Source organism: Salvelinus alpinus, chromosome 19 (genome assembly GCF_045679555.1).
Source record: "Salvelinus alpinus chromosome 19, SLU_Salpinus.1, whole genome shotgun sequence".
NCBI classification, from domain to species: domain Eukaryota; kingdom Metazoa; phylum Chordata; class Actinopteri; order Salmoniformes; family Salmonidae; genus Salvelinus; species Salvelinus alpinus.
Genome location: NC_092104.1, coordinates 52576637 through 52594884, shown reverse-complemented (window position 1 = coordinate 52594884; position 18248 = coordinate 52576637). Strand labels below are relative to the sequence as shown.

The following is an 18248-nucleotide window of genomic DNA, read 5'->3' as shown; positions in this document are numbered from 1 at the left end:
GAAAAGGGAGACTATGACCCCCATAAGTGTCAGGGGACTCGTCTGAAGTCGGTACAGTCGATATGCCAACTTCTGTTTGTAGTGTTCAAACTGTTTGGGCTACACACTGTGGAAAAGGGAGATTATCACGAACGTGGTGGCTTTCTCCGTTTTGCTCTACGACAAGTGTCACAGAACGTGTCTGAAGGTAACCAGTACAATTTTATTTATTTTTTAAATTATCAAAAAGGTAGTTTTATGCCAAAAAAGGGGTTAAATGTGTAAAAAAAGAGCTCTTATATATCCTAGATATATTCCAAACACATCAAAACCTTGCTTCTTGTGATACATCTTTTTGACTTCATTTATGAATGTGTTATTCAATGCGTTTCTCTGGGCTACAGTAGTTAAGGCCAGATATATCTCTATAAAAAAATAGATATAAAGGGGTCCTAAAATTAAAAATCAAATAGCTAAATGATCCACAATTCCATGTCAGCTTAGACCTCCCCAACGGCAAAGAGAACTAAGAATGAACAACGCCTTAGACTTAAGAATTAACATGTAGTACAAATAAAGTGGGCGAGAGTATGCCCCCCCTACTTTACACCTTAAGGGGTTGGAAACGAGCCTGATAAAGAGCTTTGACGGCGTCACAGAATCTTCCATCATATACCATTTTAATTAGTCTAAAAGCAAGGAGGTCTCTATTCACCCAATTGAAAGCCTTTTGAAAATCAATAAAAACAGGCTAAAGTTGCAGCCCGAACCACTGTGGAGACCGTAATGTGGTTTATACACACTGGCTTCCATTCTGTTCACTATAGAGAGCCTATTTAGAATGTAGGAATACAATTGACATAGTGTTAATTATCCCTCAACAGATCTATGGGATTCTAGGGTCATTTGGGGACAGGCTTGATTATGGATGTGTACCATACAGCTGGAATAATGCCATTCTCAAAAGAAGCCTGGAAGAGTTCAAATAATATTTGAAACTATTTCGATGACTCCAAAACTTCAAAAGACAAATAATCAATTCCTGTAGCTTTCTTGTGGTTTTGCATGCTAAACCACTTACTGACCTTCTCTAGGGTAAGACTGGCATTCAGATACTGGTTAGGGTAGTATGACTCCCTATGCATTTCCTCCTCCAACTAACTCATCACTACAAGAACATGTTTCTAAAATAAAAATAAAATAAAAAAAAACATTTTTGGGCTGAAAATAAACCTGAAAATAAAAGTGCTAAATCTATTTTCAAATTTTCATGTTAATTTGATTAACCTTTTTGGAGCCCAACTTGTTGATCTCACTCCAAAACTGTTGTGAGTTGTTGGTCTTTTGCTGCTCTAGTTGTAACGCCTAGTAAGTAGCCTTGTACGAGCCTGGGCTTGTGTGAGCCAGAACGGCTCATAGGTTCCTGCCCTATCTCCTGTTTCTGTAGTGTGAGGCAGCTTGACGTACAAGTACACCCCCTGGTCTATCGCAGGGCCTTAACCCTAATCCATCTCCTTAATGCTGAGTGCCAAGCAGAGACGCACCAGGATCCATTTTTATAGTTTTTTTTAAACCTTCCAATTGTAATGCCTAACCAAAAATCTACATATTATAGACCGTTACTTTTTATAAAATATATTTGACACTTTAAATACATTTCTTAGCTCTTCCTACAGCTTTTGATTTCCTTTAAATTGTAGAATAATAGTTTAGACATCAAAACAATGAAATAACACATATGGAATCATGTAACCAAAAGTGTTAACAAATTTTAGATTTGAGATTCTTCAAAGTAGCCACCCTTTGCCTTGACAGCTTTGCACACTTGGCATTCTCTCAACCAGTTTCACCTGGAATGCTCTCCCAACAGTCTTGAAGGAGTTCCCACATATGCTGAGCACTTGTTGGCTGCTTTTCCTTCACTCTGCGGTCCAAGTCATTCCAAACCATCTTAATTGGGTTGAGGTCGGGTGATTGTGGAGGCCAGGTCATCTGATGCAGCACTCCATCACTCTCCTTCTTGGTCAAATAGCCCTTACACAGCCTGGAGGTGTGTTGGGTCATTGTCCTGAAAAACAAATTATAGTCCCACTGAGCGCAAACAAGATGGGATGGCGTATCGCTGCAGAATGTGCTGTAGTAGCCATGTTGGTTAAGTGTGCTTTGAATTCTAAATAAATCACAGACAGTGTCACCAGCAAAGCATCATCACACCTCCTCCTCCATACTTAATGGTGGGAACCACACATGCGGATCATCCATTAATCTACTCTGTCTCACACGGTTGGAACCAAAAACCTCAAATTTGGACTCAGATTTCCACCAGTCTAATGTCCATTGCTCATGTTTCTTGGCCCAAGAAGGTCTCTTCTTACTGGTGTCCTTTAGTAGTGATTCACGCAGTCTCCTCTGAACAGTTGATTCTGAGATGTGTCTGTTACTTTAACTCTGAAGCATTTATTTTGGCTGCAATTTTTTAGGCTGGTCATTCTAATGAACATATCCTCTGCAGGAGAGGTAACTCTGGGTCTTCCTTTCCTGTGGCGGTCCTCATGAGAGCCAGATTCATCATAGCGCTTGGCGGTTTTTGCGACTGCACTTGAAGAAGCATTCAAAGTTCTTGAAATTGTATGGATTGACTGACCTTCATGTCTTAAAGTCATGATGGACTGTCGTTTCTCCTTGCTTATTTGAGCTGTTCTTGCCATAATATGGACTTTGTTCTTTTACCAAATAGGGCTATCTTCTGTATACCACACCTACCTTGTCAACAACTGATTGGCTCAGACGCATTAAGGAAAGAAATTCCACAAAAGAACATCTGTTAATTGAAATGCATTACAGGTGACTACCTCATGATGCAGGTTGAGAGAATGCCAAGAGTGCGCAAAGCGGTCAAGGCAAAACATGGCTACTTTGAAGAAACTCAAATATAAAATAATTTCATTTGTTAAACAGTTTTGTTTACTACATGATTCCATGTGTTATGTCTTCACTATTATTCTACAATGTAGAAAATAGTAAAAAAATCGAGAAAAACATTTGACTGGTACTTTATTGAAACGCAACAAGTTAACTGTTTCATGAGCCCATGTTTCATGAGCCCATGTTTCATGAGCCCATGTTTCATGAGCCCATGTTTCATGAGCTGAAATAAAAGATCCCAGAAATTGCACACATACAAAAAGCTTACTTCTCTTCAATTTTGTGCACAGATTTGTTTACATCCTCATTAGTGAGCAATTCTACATTGCCAAGATAATACATCCACAAGACACATGTGGCATATTAAGAAGCTAAATGTTAACGTCTTTACCATAAGCCGCCTCCAACCTTGTTTTAGAGAATTTGGCAGTACATCAAACCAGCCTCAACCTCAAACCACGTGTAACCACGCCAGCCCAAGACCGCCACATCTGGATTCTTCACCTGCAGGATTGTCTGAGACCAGCTGTAGGTTAGCACAACCGAAGAATTTCTGCAAAAACTATCAGAACTCGTCTCAGGGAAGCTCATTTGCTTGCTCAGTGTCCGGACCTGACTGCAGTTTGACGTTGTAACTGACTTCAGTGGGCAAATGCTCAACTTCGATGGCAATTGGGGAAGTGTGCTCTTCACAGATGAATCCGGTTTCAACTGTACCGGGCAGATAGCATACGGCGAGCAGTTTGCTGAAGTCAACGTTGGGAACAGAGTGACCCTTGGTGGCGGTGGGGTTACATAAGCTATGGGAAAAATACACAATTGCATTTTATCAATGGCAATTTGAATGCACAGAGATACCGTGACAAGATCCTGAGGCCCACTGTCGTTCAATTCCTCCGCCGCCATCACCTCGTGTTTCAGAATGATAATGCATGACTCCATGTCGCAAGGATCTACACATAATTGCTGGAAGCTGATCATTTCCCAGTTCTTCCATGGCCTGCATACTCAGACATGTCACAGCTTGCTGTGGCGCCGACAGAGATGGTCGCCTCGCTTCTAGTCCTTAGGAAACTAAGCAGTATTTTTATGTATTATTTCTTATATTTTTAGCCCAGAAAATCTTAAGTGTTATTACATACAGGCGGGAAGAACTATTGGATATCAGAGCGACGTCAAATTACCAACATTACGACCAGCAATACGACTTCCCCGAAGCGGATGCTTTGTTTGCACCACCACTCAGGACATTGGATCTAATCCCAGAGGCCAACACCCATGACAACGTCGCCGCAAAAGAGGTAGACGGAGCGGCCTCCTGGTCAGACTTCGAAGGCGTGTACACCACCCACCGCTTCCGAGTATATTACTTGCCCATGTCCAGTCTCTAGACAACAAGGTAGACGAAATTAGGGGCAAGGATTGCTTTCCAGAGAGACAGAGAATGTAACATTCTCTGTTTCATAGAAACATGGCTCTCTCGTGATATGTGTGAGTCGGTACAGCCCCCGTAACATACACGAACTCAAGTCCTTTGTTCACCTGACCTAGAATTCCTTACAATCAAATGCCGACCATATCTCCCAAGAGAATTCTCGTCGGTGATTGTATATCCCCCCTCAAGCCGATACCACAACGGCCCTCAAGGAACTTCACTGGACTCTATGCAAACTGGAAATCATATAGCCTGAGGCAGCATTTATTGTAGCTGGGGATTTTAACAAAGCAAATTTGAGAACAAGGCTACCTAAATTCTAACAGCATATTGATTGTAGCACTCGTGCGGGCAACACACTGGATCACTACTACTCTAACTTCCGCGGTGCATACAAAGCCCTCCCCCGCCCTCTCTTCGGTAAATCCGACCACAACTCCATTTTGCTACTTCTGTTCTACAGGCAGAAACTCAAAACAGGATGTGCCCATGACAAGAACTGTTCAATGCCGGTCTGACCAATCGGAATCCACGCTTCAAGATTGTTTTGATCACGCGGACTGGGAAATTTTCCGGGCAGCCTCAGAATAACATTGATCTATATGCTGATTCGGTGAGTGAGTTTATGAGGAAGTGCATTGCCGATGTTGTACCCACTGACTATTAAAACCTACCTTAACCAGAACCCGTGGATGGATGGCGGCATTCGTGCAAAACTGAAAGCGCACATTTAACCATGGAAAGATGACTGGGAATATGGCAGAATATAAACAGTGTTGTTATTCCCTCCGCAAGGCAATCAAACAAGCGAAATGTCGGTATAGGGACAGAGTGGAGTTGCAATTCAATGGCTCAGACACGAGATGTATGTGGCAGGCTCTACAGACAATCACGGACTACAAAAAGAAAACCAGCCATGTCACGGACACTGAAGTCTTGCTTCCAGAGAAACTAAACACCTTTCCCGCTTTGAGGATAATGCAGCGCCACCAACGCGGCCCGCTACCAAGGACTGTGGGCACCCCCCCCTCTTTCTCCATGGCCAACGTGAGTAAGATATTGAAACGTGTTAACCCTTGCAAGGCTGCCGGCCCAGACGGCATCTCTAGCCGGGTCCTCAGAGCATGCGCAGACCAGCTGGCTGGTGTGTTTACGGACATATTCAATCTCTACCTATCCCAGTCTGCTGTCCCCACATGCTTCAAGATGTCAACCATTGTCTCTGTACCCAAGAATGCAAAGATAACTGAACTGTCTATTGCCCCGTAGCACTCACTGTCATCATGAAGTGCTTTGAGAGACTAGTCAAGGATCATATTACCTCCACCTTAGACCCAATTCCGCTTACTTACCGCCCCATTAAGTCCACAGACAAAAATATCGCCATCCGTCTGTAACACTGCCCTATCCCATCTGGACAAGAAAAAAACCTATGTAAGAATGCTGTTCATTGACTACAGCTCAGCATTCAACACCATACTACCCTCCAAGCTCATCATTAAGCTGGAGGCCCTGGGTCTCAACCCCACCCTATGCAATTGGGTCCTGGACTTTGACAGGCCGCCCCCAGGTGGTGAAGGTAGGAAACACCTCCACTTCACTGATCCTCAACACTGGGGCCCCACAAGGGTGCGTGCTCCACCCCCGCCTGTACTCCCTGTTCACCCATGACTGCGTGGCCACGCACGCCTCCAACTCAATCATCAAGTTTGCAGACGACAACAGTAGTGGGCTTGATTACCAACAACGACGAGACAGTCTACAGGGAGGTGGTAAGGGCACTCGGAGTGCGGTGTCAGGAAAACAACCTGTCACTCAACGTTAACAAAACATAGGAGATGATCGTGGACTTCAGGAATCAGCAGAGCTATCACCCCCTATCCACATTGACGGGACAGCAGTGGAGAAAGTGGAAAGTTTTAAGTTCCTCGGTGTACACATCACAGACAAACTGAAATGGTCCACCCACACAGACAGCGTGGTGAAGAAGGCGCAACAGCGCCTCTTCAACCTCAGGAGGCTGAAGAAATTGGGCTTGTCACCTAAAACCCTCACAAACCTTTACAGATGCACAATTGAGAGCATCCTGTCGGGCTGTATCACCGCCTGGTACGGCAACTGCACCGCCCACAACCGCAGGGCTCTCCAGAGGGTGGTGCGGTCTGCACAACGCATCACCGGGGACAAACTACCTGCCCTCCAGGACAACCACAGCACCCGATGTCACAGGAAGCCCAAAAAGATCATCAAGGACAACAACCACCCGAGCCACTGCCTGTTCACCCCACTACCATCTAGAAGGCGAGGTCAGTACAGAGGTCAGTACAAAACATCCTTCACTAACACAGAGAGGCTGCTGCCTACATACAGACTCGAAATCATTGGCCACTTTAATAAATGGATCACTAGTCACTTTAATAATGCCACTTTAATAATAATGTTTACATATCTTGCATTACTCATGCCATATGTATATACTGTATTTTATACCATCTTGCCTATGCCGCTTGGTTGTTGTTCATCCATATATAACATTCTTATTCCACCCCTTTACATGTGTGTGTATTAGGTAGTTGTGGAATTGTTAGATTACTTGTTGATATTACTGCACTGTCGGAACTAGAAGCACAAGCATTTCACTACACTCGCAATAACATCTGCTTACCATGTGTATGTGACCAATAAAATTTGACATGATTTGATTTGACTTGGAGGATGTTGCGAAAAGTCTGCCTACAAGTCCCAGCCAGTCGGCGCCAACGACTCAAGTGGACAGCGAACCCAGCGGAGAGACCGGAGCTGCGCCAGGACGAAAAGAGGGAGTGGCTTCTCAGCCCAGCAGAGAGGTGGACCCAGCTCCAGAAATGCACACACCACAGAGAGAGGTGTGTATGCCCAGTAATAAAGACTAAAATTCATGGACAGATAAACCAGAAAGATAAGCTCAGCTTCAGCAGCCTAGAACATCAGATTGTAAATGGACTGAAAAAAGAATACAGTGATTTAGAAATTAGAAGTAATCAGAGATGTCAGCCCATGGCTTAAGTTGAGGAGTTATCTGGAGTGAAAAACAGACATGACACTCTACTAGGGCTGTCCCAAACAAAAAAATAATAAGTAGTCTGATCAAGAGTAAGTAGTCTGATCTTTTGACCAATGGATTCGTACATTTTTAAATGTGTATGTTTCCATATATTGACACATCCCATGTGTTTTCATCAAATCTATTCACTGAGCTTGTCTGATGCTTTAAGCTCACGGTTTGGTTAAAGAACTAAGACACAACGAATGACAAGAGGGAGTCCGACCAGCAAATGGTTCGATTGTGCCAGGCTGGGCTCAGACTGGCACAATCTGTGAGAGAGAAAAAATTATGCTGAAAATATTAGTTTTTCGGATGTTGAAATGTGGCTCATTTTTGGTTCTAAATGAAAGGTGTTCATCAAAATAACAACACAATGTCAAATACAGGTATCCTAGTCAAATAATTAACATCCAATCACATTAACCGTTACTCCTTCGCAGTAACGTAGCTGCAATCAGTACAGATACCAACATGTGCAGCAGCTACGTTCCCGCGAGAGATTAACTTCTCTAGGATAGGGGGCAGCTTTCGGAATTTTGGATGAAAAGTGTGCCCAAATTAAACTGCCTGCTACTCATGCCCAGAAGCTAAGATATGCATATTATTAGTAGATTTGGAAAGAAAACACTCAGAAGTTTCTAAAACTGTTTGAATCATGTCTGTGAGTATAACAGAACTTATTTGGCAGGCGAAAGAGGACAAACCATTCAGATCTTCTTATTTTTTTAGGTCAATCTTTTCAATGAGTTTTCATTGGGAATCCAGATTTCTAAGGGACCTTATTGCAGTTCCTATCGCTTCCACTGGATGTCAACAGTCTTTAGAAATTGGTTGAGGTTTTTCCTTTGAGAAATTAAGAATTAACACTGTTCAGAATGAGGGTAGAGGGAAGTGTACTCTTTGTTAGAGGCGCGTGACCAGAAAGCTAGCTACACTTTGTTTTCCTCCGGTATTGAACACAGTATATGCTGTCTTCAACTTTATCGATTATTTAAGTAAAAAAATATCTAAAGTTGTATTACAAAAGTAGTTTGAAATGTTTGGACAAAGCTTACAGGTAACTTTTGAGATATTTTGTAGTCAAGCGCAAGTTGGAACCAGCGTTTTTCTGGATCAAACGCGCCAAATAAATCGACATTTTGGATATATATCGACGGAATTAATCGAACAAAAGGACCATTTGTGATGTTTATGGGACATATTGGAGTGCCAACAGAAGAAGCTCGTCAAAGGTAAGGCCTGAATTATATCTTTATTTCTGTGTTTTGTGTCGCGCCTGGAGGGTTGAAATATGATGGTCTGTATTTGTTTGCTTTGGTGTTATCCTCAGATAATAGCATTGTTTGCTTTCGCCGTAAAGAATTTTTGAAATCTGAGGCGTTGGCTGGATTCACAACAAGTGTAGCTTTAATTTGGTATATTGAATGTGTGATTTCATCAAAGTTGAATTTTTATAGTAATTTATTTGAATTTGGCACTCTGCATTTTCACTGGATGTTGGCCAGTTGGGACGCAAGCGTCCCACATATCCCAGAGAGGTTAAGAAGTTGGAGCTCTTCTCTGTCTGCATTAACAAGGACAACACACAGGTCTTTCCATCATTGGATGATTTGTGTGCAAATGAACTCAACCTTACGGACAAATGTGATACAGCGAAGCACCTGAGTGAGTTTGGTGCGCAATTACACAGGTACTTTCCCGAAACGGATGACACAAACTGGATTCGTTATCCCTTTCATGCCCTGCCTCCAGTCCACTTACCGATATCTGAACAAGAGAGCTTCATCGAAATTGCAACCAGCAATTCTGTGAAAATTTAATTTAATAAGAAGCCACCGCCAGATCTCTGGATTGGGCTGCGCTCAGAGTATACTGCCTAGGCAAAACGCACTGTTAAGACACTGATGCCCTTTGCAACCACGTACCTATGTGAGAGTGAATTCTCTGCCCTCACTAGCATGAAAACTAAATACAGGCACAGACTGTGTGTGGAAAAGGGTAGTGAGGGTAGTGCTTACGGCCCAGTAGATCACTGGGGCCAAGCTTCCTGCCATCCTGGACCACTATACGAGGCGGTATCAGAGGAAGGCCCTAAAAACTGTCAGACCCTAGCCACCTTAGTCATAGACTGTTCTCTCTGCTACCGCACGGCAAGTGGTACCAGTGTGCCAAGTCTATGTCCAAGAGGCTTCTAAACAGCTTCTACCCCCAAGCCATAAGACTCCTGAAAAGCTAATCAAATGGCTACCCAGACTATTTGCCCCCCCAACACTGCTGCTACTCTGTTATTATCTATGCATAGCCACTTTAATAACCCTACCTGCATGTAATTGTACATGTACAGTTCCCGCTCAGCCCAGTCAAAACTGTTCGCTGCTCTGGCACCCCAATGGTGGAACAAACTCCCTCACGACGCCAGGTCAGCGGAGTCAATCACCACCTTCCGGAGACACCTGAAACCCCACCTCTTTAAGGAATACCTAGGATAGGATAAAGTAATCCTTCTAACCCCCCCCCCCCTTAAAAGAGTTAGATGCACTATTGTAAAGTGGTTGTTCCACTGGATATCATAAGGTGAATGCACCAATTTGTAAGTCGCTCTGGATAAGAGCGTCTGCTAAATGACTTAAATGTAAAATGTAATGTAATTAATTACTCGACACCAGTGCTCCCGGACATTGACTCTGAACCAGTACCCCCTGTATATAGCCCCGCTATTGTTATTTACTGCTACTCCTTAATTATTAGTTTTTCCTATCTCTTACTTTTTTTTTGTTGGTATTTTCTTAAAACTACATTGTTGGTTAAGGGCTTGTAAGTAAGCATTCCACTGTAAGGGCTACCTATACCTGTTGTATTCGGCGAATGTGAGAAATAAAATTATCTGATTTGAAATGATTTAAGACAGAGACTCTCTCCAATACAACATTGCAGAGTTATGTGCATCCTTTCAAGCACACCCTTCTCATTAACCTGTGGTGAGTTATTCACAGTTTTTGATGAACAAATAAGGTTTCATATGTAAGATGGTTAAATAAAGAACAAAATCGATTATTATTATTTGTGCCCTGGTCCTATAAGAGCTTCTGTCACTTCCCACGAGCCGAAAACTCACATTCATTCTTATGTTTAATAAATGTATCGTATAGTGTGTGTGTGTGTGGCAGGCTTACAATGATGGCAAAAACACAATTTGAGAGTGCACTGACTCTGCTGCTAGAGGGGGTACGCAGCTGGAAGTTGAATGTTTGAAGGGGTACGGGTCTATAAAAAGTTTGGGTACCACTGCAGTAGCCTATTGAAGTATTGAAATATATTACTAAGTTACAGTATTAAGACTAAACAGGATGTGTTCTAAGGCCTACAGCTCGATGGTAGTTATGCAAGGCTGCTATACTAAGCCTACTAAATGATGACATTCCTTATTATAATAATAAGGGGATATTATTATCATAAATATAATTTTTCCGACAATTTGGAACAGTGTAAACACTAAATAAATTATACAAAGTTAAAATAGTGTAAAGCCTTTATTACAGCAAAGCAAAGTTTAAAACAGCCAAATTTGTGAAATTGGTTACTTGACAGGGCGTTGCGTGAGGCTTTGTGCACACTGAATCAGTAGGCTATTAAACAAACACCCAAAACAGGCAACAGAAGCAGGATCTGTCTTATTTCTGTAGATAAATTGACTTATAAAGCGAGGCACATTTAACAGTTAGGCTGTTGATTTATAGACCTAATTAAATTTGGGTTTCCTCTCTCCTCACTTTTCTTAGACAATAAGGCAAGGGCTGTTTTCTCATCTCCTCATTCTGCTGCTGCCTCCACGGCATTGTTCTCAACACCAATATGCTGGTTAACTTTGCTATTATGCACATAGCAACATGGTCTAGGAAAAGGCACCAATTCAACAGCGCACTGATGATTTCAGATCCGTGGACAACAACCGCTATCCAACGAGGGAGAAAGCACATTTGTAATAAAATAATATTTTTATTAGTGTTGCACCATTGTTCTTATGAAACATAACCACATACAATTTCAGTAGCACATCTTAGACTGATGGACTCTGCCATCCCAACGGCCTCCACAATTGAGCAGTCCACTCACAAGCGCAAATCAGACAGGTGTCTTTTTTTGCTACTGCTCGACTAAAGAAATCTTAGTCAACCAAAAGCCTATCGACCAAACAATCGACCAGTTGACTAAATGCGGTCAGCCCTACAATCTACACACTAAGGCAAATCTTGAGGACACATTATGCAGAGAAGGACGCCACTGAACTGTATCACAAGTTGAATTAGGCAACACAAGAGTCGGGAGAGTCCACCTTGGACTTCCTAGTCAGACTCTTCGACCTGAGACAGAAAGTGTTAGCCTCAGCTCGTGCCCAATCAGGACTGAAAAATGGCACAGAGTTAGAGCCAATGCCTGCAGGCCATTGTTTGTAACTGGATTAACAAATGATAACGTCAGGGCAGAGAGGAGAGTGCATTTCCAGAATATTAACACCAGTGCTGAACTTAGAAAATGCAAATTGCCCAGGGAAATTAGAGTGCGCGCATGCCAAATGCTGGGATTTCACTCAAGTTCACACTCACATGAGTGAACGCAGTACAGAGTGATGATAACAGACATAGTGGAGAGGAATGTGCACAGGTCGAGCCCCCACAGACCACAGTCCGAAAACGAAAGAAATACAATCGTCTCCCGGTTAAAATGTTTGCGAGCAATGAAGCAATCAAAGAACTGACCTGTCAGGTAGCATCATTAGTACAGTCAGTGCAGGGCCAGTGGGACAGTTTAGTTAGGAATTGCTCCAACAGAAAACCAAATACAACCAACAGAGAGAAAATAAAATGCAAAAGTTATGAGACTGGTCAACATTGCTACAAATGTGGCAGTGATAGCCATTGGGCAGTAGGATGTAGAATCAGGGGCAACGCACACCCATCAGGAAATGCCTGGGGTTCACAACCCTGGAGCGGGGAGTGACCTCAGATACATCTAGTTCCATCCAGGGTTGCAGCGGCTGCAGTGCAAAGGGAGTCAAGAGTCAAGAGTCAAGCGTCAAGAGAGGATGGGAATGTTAGCAACCTTGGCTAGCATTGTGGCGCGAATTCGACAGAAGAAATGGACATTCTAAAACCAAACAACAATTTATTCTGGACCAAGGACTCCTTGTACAACATTCTGTATAACATATGATGTTATTTCGTATTTCTGTGTAAAATGTTGAGTCCTATTCTCCGCCGTTTTGGTGAGCGCTATCTCGCAATAACGCATGCTGTATGTTATGGTAAAGTTATTTTTTTAAATCTAACACAGCGGTTGCATTAAGAACCAGTGTATCTTTCATTTGCCATACAACAAGTATTTTTATGTAAAGTTTATGATGAGTTCTTTGGTCAGATTAGGTGAGTGTCCAAAATATCTCCGGAGATTCTGGTGAATCGATGCTACGTATTCACAATGTATAATCAGGATTTGTAGCTCTAAATATGCACATTTTCAAACAAAACATAATTGTATTGTATAACATGATGTTATAAGACTGTCATCTGATGAATTTGTTCAAGGTTAGTGATTAATTCTATCTCTATTTTGTCGGTTTTGTGCAAGCTATTTTTTGCGGGGAGTAAATTGCATTGTGTGTTTGGCTACTGTAGTGAGCCAATAGAAATATATATTGTGTTTTCGCTGTAAAACACTTAAAAAATCGGAAATATTGGCTGGATTCACAAGATGTTTATCTTTCATTTGCTGTACACTATGTATTTTTCATAAATGTTTTATGATGAGTATTTATGTATTTCACGTTGCTCTCTGTAATTATTCTGGCTGCTTTGGTGCTATTTGTGATTGTGGCTGCAATGTAAAACTATGATTTATACCTCAAATATGCACATTTTCGAACAAAACATAAATGTATTGTATAACATGTTATAAGACTGTCATCTGATGAAGTTGTTTCTTGGTTAGTGACTAATTTTATCTCTATTTTGTCGGTTTTGTGAAAGCTACCTATGCAGTGGAAACATGGTGAAAATATGCGGTTGTGTGTTTGGCTATTGTAGTTAGCTAATAGAAATACATATTGTGTTTTCGCTGTAAAGCATTTTAAAAATCGGAAATGATGGCTGGATTCACAAGATGTTTATCTTTCATTTGCTGTATTGGACTTGTGATTTCATGAAAATTATATTATATGATATCCCTGTCCCGTTAGGCTAGGCTATGCTAGTCAGCTTTTTTGATGAGGAGGATCCCGGATCCGGGATGGGTATTAAGTAAAGGTTATTAAGCTGCTGATTGTTCCAAAGTGTGCAAACAGGATCATTGGAAACAGCAAGGGCTCAGGTATCCATCACTCAAAGAAACACAATTTAGACCACTGGCAGAAATCTGATGGCATTCAATGGCACTGAAATTCCCTTTCTGGGTGTGATGGACATTTGTTTTAGTTTGCTTGATCCCAAAGCTGATGCCATTGCAGGAAAATAATTGATGATTCTTCTATTAGTCACAAATGAAAGACTGGAGAAACCAATCATTGGGTTTAATGCAATTGAAGAAATAGTAAAAACTAAAAGTAACAATGAGCCCTCAGAGCTGATGTATACAGTAAAGACGATAAGAAATGCACTTAAACTAGGAAACGGCAAGGCAAATAATCTACACAATCTGCTTCAGCACATGGAGGAATGCTTGCTTACAGCAGGCAAACGTGACTTTGTCATTCCAGGTTGACAAACAAAATGGATTCGTCCCTGTATCTCAAAAGAGGCCTCCTTCAATGATGAAATGGTGTTCTTTGAACCACACATAAGAGTGATCTGGGGCCTGGACCTACAAAGTCAGGTAGTGAAAACATCAAAACGCCCATCTCGAAACATTGCAGTAGTGAATACTACCACACATGACATTACCTTAGACAAACAGTGACAGGGACGTTACAAAGAGCGGTAGCGTGTCACCCAATTTCTGTGCACACATGAGATGCCCACCGGAGCCTGGCCCTGACACCGGTCACAGAGTGGTGGGACCCACCTGTAGCTATACAGCACTTGAACCAAGAACAGGCTTTAATCAAACAGATGCTCAGAAAGGAATCAATCATTTTTGCCAAAGATGACATCTGTATACCATATTTGGATGTGCTTATTATTTGTCGTCAGTCATTTGAACAACATGTGGAAGATGTCCGTCAGGTACTCAGGCAGCAAAATAAATGGGGTATTAAACTTAGGGCGGAATGAGGTCCGTTATTTAGGAAAAAATAATTTCTGCTGAGGGTTACAGAATGGATATTAAAGAAATTGTAGCAGTGCAAGAATTTGGTAAACAGGCCTCCAACAAACGTGAGAGAGCTGAGGAAACTACTGGGCTTTATAGGGTACTACAGGGGTTATGTATAGAACTTCACACAACATGCAAAATGTCTCTGATTTACTAGCAGTGAAGTCAGAGACCTCAGCATCCGGGAAGCGAAGGACCAAGATAGCTATACAGTCGGGACAGGCTCCGCCTCACCAAAAGTTATTTGGGAGGATGCGCACCAGAGAGCATTAGAACATTTCATGAGTGTGTTGATTAATCCAACTGTGCTTGATTACCCAGATTTCATGAACCCTTTTATTTGCACGTTGATGCCTCCGAAGAAGGATTGGGAGGTGTGTTATACCAAGAACAAAGTGGCAAACAGAGTCATTGGATATGGCTCCCGCACACTGACACAAGCAGAGACAAACTATCACCTTCACTCGGGGAAAGTGGAATTCTGGGCACGCAAATGGGCAGTGACAGAGCGGTTCCGAGATGACCTCTTTTATGCTCCCCTCTGTGACAGTGTACAGTGATAATAACCACTTGACATGGGCTCTCGAGTGGCACAGCGGTCTAAGGCACTGCATCTCAAGAGGCTTCACTACAGTCCCTGGTTCGAGCTGTTGGTCCCGAACTTCATGAAATGGGTTTCCATGGCCAAGCAGCCGCACACAAGCCTAAGATCACCATGCTCAATGCCAAGCGTCGGATGAAATGGTGTAAAGCTCACCGCCATTGCACTCTGGAAAAGAGGAAACGCGTTCTCTGGAGTGATGAATCACGCTTCACCATTAGGCAGTCCGACGGACGAATCTGGGTTTGCGGATGCCAGGAGAACACTACCTGCACCAATGCATAGTGCCAACTGTAAAGTTAGGTGGAGGAATAATGGTCTGGGGCTGTTTTTCATGGTTTGGGCTAGGCCCCTTAGTTCCAGTGAAGGGAAATCTTAATGCTACAGCACACTGTACAATGACATTCTAGACGATTCTGTGCTTCCGACTTTATGAAAACAGTTTGGGGAAGGCCCATTCCAGTTTCAGCATGACAATGCCCCCTTGCACAAAGCGAGTGCACGCCCTCACTAAAGCTTGTGGCTGAATGGAAGCAACTCCCCATAGCAATGTTCCAACATCTAGTGGAAAGCCTTCCCAGAAGCCTGGAGGCTGTTATAGCAGCAAAGGGGGGAGCGACTCCATATTTATGCCTATGATTATGGAATGAGATTTTCGTCGAGCAGGTGTCCAGTCGTGGCCAAAAGTTTTGAGAATGACAAATATACATTTTCACAAAGTCTGCTGCCCCATTTTGTATGATGCCAATTTGCAAATACTCCAGAATGTTATGAAGAGTGATCACATGAATTGCAATTAATTGCAAAGTCCCTCTTTGCCATGCAAATGAACTGAATCCCCCCCCCAAAAATTCCACTGCATTTCAGCCCTGCCACAAAAGCTGAGAATCAGTGATTCTCTCGTTAACACAGGTGTGAGTGTTGACGAGGACATGGCTGGAGATCACTCTGTCATGCTGATTGAGTTCGAATAACAGACTGGAAGCTTCAAAAGGAGGGTGGTGCTTGGAATCATTGTTCTTCCTCTGTCAACTATGGTTACCTGCAAGGAAACACGTGCCGTCATCATTGCTTTGCACAAAAAGGGCTTCACAGGCAAGGATATTGCTGCCAGTAAGATTGCACCTAAATCAACCATTTATCGGATCATCAAGAACTTCAAGGAGAGCGGTTCAATTGTTGTGAAGAAGGCTTCAGGGCACCCAAGAAAGTCCAGCAAGCGCCAGGACAATCTCCTAAAGTTGATTCAGCTGCGGGATCGGGGCACCACCAGTACAGAGCTTGCTCAGGAATGGCAGCAGGCAGAAGACTTTTGGAGGACGGCCTGGTGTCAAGAAGGGCTGCAAAGAAGCCACTTCTCTCCAGGAAAAACATCAGGGACAGACTGATATTCTGCAAAAGGTACAGGGATTGGACTGCTGAGGACTGGGGTAAAGTAATTTTCTCTGATGAATCCCCTTTCCGATTGTTTGGGGCAGCCGGAAAAAAGCTTGTCCGGAGAAGACAAGGTGAGCGCTACCATCAGTCTTGTGTCATGCCAACAGTAAAGCATCCTGAGACCATTCATGTGTGGTTGTTGCTTCTCAGCCAAGGGAGTGGGCTCACTCACAATTTTGCCTAAGAACACAGCCATGAATAAAGAATGGTACCAACACATCCTCCGAGAGCAACTTCTCCCAACCATCCAGGAATAGTTTGGTGACGAACAATGCCTTTTCCAGCACGATGGAGCACCTTGCCATAAGACAAAAGTGATAACTAAGTGGCTCGGGGAACAAAAGATCAATATTTTGGGTCCATGGCCAGGAAACTCCAGACCTTAATCCCATTGAGAACTTGTGGTCAATCCTCAAGAGGCGGGTGGACAAACAAAAACCCACAAATTCTGACAAACTCCAAGCATTGGTTATGCAAGAATGGCCTGCCATCAGTCAGGATGTGGCCCAGAAGTTAATTGAAAGCATGCCAGGGCGGATTGCAGAGGTCTTGCATTCTGCATGAGCCTGCCCATGATCTTGCCCCACAGTTCAGACGGGCAGAGGAGGCCTTCTCTACGGCTGGCCATGCTTTCCTCCTGGCTACCCCAACCCCGGCCAACAGCTCTGCACCATCCGCAGCTACTTTTTCCGAGCCTCCCAAGCTTCTCCTTCACCCAAATCCAGATCGCAGATGTTCTGAAAGAGCTGCAAAACCTGGACCCGTACAAATCAGCTGGGTTAGACAATCTGGACCCTCTCTTTCTAAAATTATTCAACCTCTCTTTCATATCGGCCGAGATCCCTAAAGATTGGAAAGCTGCCGCGGTCATCCCCCTCTTCAAAGGGGGTGACACTCTAGACCCAAACTGTTACAGACCTGTATACATCCTGCCCTGCCTTTCTAACATTTTCGAAAGCCAAGTTAACAAACAGATCACCGACCATTTCGAATCCCACCGTACCTTCTCCGCTGTGCAATCCGGTTTCTGAGCTGGTCATGGGTGCACCTCAGCCACGCTCAAGGTCCTAAACGATATCATAACCCGCCATCGATAAAAGACAGTACTCTGCAGCCGTCTTCATCGACCTGGCCAAGGCTTTCGACTCTTTTTTGTCACTAAACAGTCCCCCATATTACTTCCATTTATTTTTGCAACTGGTACAGGGGGACCTTCAGACGAGTCTTGTGAGGCCTGTGGGCATCCTAGAGCAAACTGATCGGACACTACAGACAGAAGATGTCAAATCGACTGTGCCAACTTCAAACGAGTCCCAAGACGCTTTTGGGGGTCGTAGAGCAAAACGGTGAACACCATCGTGTTACTCAGAGTCCTAGTCTCATCTTTCCATAGAAGGGTCAAAATAGTTTGTAGGCCAAACCATTCAGACGCTAGAGCCGATTTTGTGAGAAGACCAATTTTCGGGATGTCTCATGGTCTGACA

General features: G+C 43.2%; 1 protein-coding gene across 6 annotated transcripts in view; it reads right to left on the bottom strand.

The window, feature by feature from the left end:
• The window catches only part of LOC139545814 (2-oxoglutarate dehydrogenase complex component E1), a 115638-nt gene that overhangs the window by 26982 nt on the left and 70408 nt on the right, over positions 1–18248 (bottom strand). The gene's annotated exons all lie outside the window — the stretch shown is intronic.